The following is a 1,586-nucleotide window of genomic DNA, read 5'->3' as shown; positions in this document are numbered from 1 at the left end:
TCTTAGTTTATATGACTTTTTTAAGTCAGTTTGTTCAAGTCCTTATGATTCTTATTTTGTATGTGCTTTCCTAATTCAGTTTTTTTTCTTTTTCATTAATAACAAATACATTCATTGGCACTTAACCTTTTTGATCTCAACCCCAAACACCAGATGTTTTTGCATTTGTTTAGGATTTTTCTCCAGAAGTGTAATGACATCCAAGGGAAGGTAACCATGACACTTGATTAATAGAGAGCGGAAGCAAGATCAGGATGATAAAAGTGAGATACTGAGGACCTCCAACAAAACGTCGATATAGAGTGGATTAGAAAAGTTAGGGAAATCAGCTGTGTGAAGGGACATAAAAGAAAGAGGGATAGACAGACTTGGGAGTACAAAATATCTGCAAGTTGTAAGGGACATTTCTAGTTTTGAAAACAAGAAGTGCTGTCATCAATTCTACTTTTCAAACCAATCTGGAGAATATAGTTTTTTTTTTTTTAAAAAAAAGTACCACACCTTCTAGGTTTATTTTAAGCTATAGAGAACCAAACCAGTAGATTGTTTCATTAAGAGGGGCATGTGCGAAGGCATCCTTAATATCAAGTTGATGAACTAACCAACCATTGCAAGCAGCTAGAGCTAGAGGAAGAACAGTAAGAATGATTATTGGTTTCACAAAAGAGCTAAAATGTATCTTTTGTCAATACATTTTACCAGTAAATTCTTAAAATCTTCAACAGGGAAACGACACTTCAATAAAGGATTTTGGGGGTGGGGGTGGATGGGGGGGAGGGGCATTGTGATGCTTTCGTCAAAATTACACTATAAGAAAAAAGTAAAAAAGAAACTTAAATTAGAAACCAATACACATCAAATTGATCAGCTTGTACACAGTATAAGAAAAAGGTAAAAAAGAAAATTTAGAAACCAATACACATCAAATTGATCAGCTTGTATACAAAATGCTAACTTTATGTACAAATGATGAAGGTTTCCTACTCATTGAATGTTATAGAAAAAATACAATCAAGAAAGATACTCATTCAAAAGTATACACCTAGCAAACACTTTTCACAACAGGAAGACGAGAGATATACTAAACATTAGTAGCCCAATCACCACTCATTCTAACTCTTAGAGTAAGACAGATGAGTATGATCGTCCCCATGCATGACCTGAAAAAGGAAGAGCCTTTAGTCAATTGCTAGCTATATAGAAGTGATAACTAAAGAAATAGCAACTGAAGCCAGAAGAAATAAGTATACTACGGAGCAAAAGAGGTCATGTAACTAAAAAGTTACATGAATATCTTCAACATACTCAACACTCAATTTAAAAAGGATGTCGCAAATTAGCCAAAATGTAAAACAATCAATCGTATTGGGACGGATAAGTTGCTATATTACAAAGATCAACATTTCTAATCACATGACTAGTTTCCAATTACCTGATCCTCACAGATGATTATTAGTTTGTATCCATGAGATATCATCTATATTTCTCCTTCAAGAATTTTTAACCATTACAATCAATCTTCAACAGACACTGTGATAAGCACCTAGTCTGTATTGATTGATCCTTTTTTCTCATCCATATTATCT

At 33.5% G+C, this 1,586-nt stretch overlaps 1 long non-coding RNA gene across 1 annotated transcript; it reads right to left on the bottom strand.

The window, feature by feature from the left end:
• Positions 1-918: 918 nt before the first annotated feature.
• On the bottom strand, positions 919-1,579 carry LOC107855168. Its single transcript, XR_007048356.1, has 2 exons — positions 1,433-1,579; positions 919-1,160 (listed from the first exon to the last, which is right to left on the bottom strand). It is a non-coding gene; the product is annotated as an uncharacterized LOC107855168 (long non-coding RNA).
• Between the last annotated feature and the right edge of the window lie 7 nt (positions 1,580-1,586).

This window comes from Capsicum annuum, chromosome 12 (assembly GCF_002878395.1).
Source record: "Capsicum annuum cultivar UCD-10X-F1 chromosome 12, UCD10Xv1.1, whole genome shotgun sequence".
NCBI lineage: Eukaryota > Viridiplantae > Streptophyta > Magnoliopsida > Solanales > Solanaceae > Capsicum > Capsicum annuum.
Note: the sequence above shows the minus strand (reverse complement) of the source record. Positions and strands in the feature narration are given on the sequence as shown.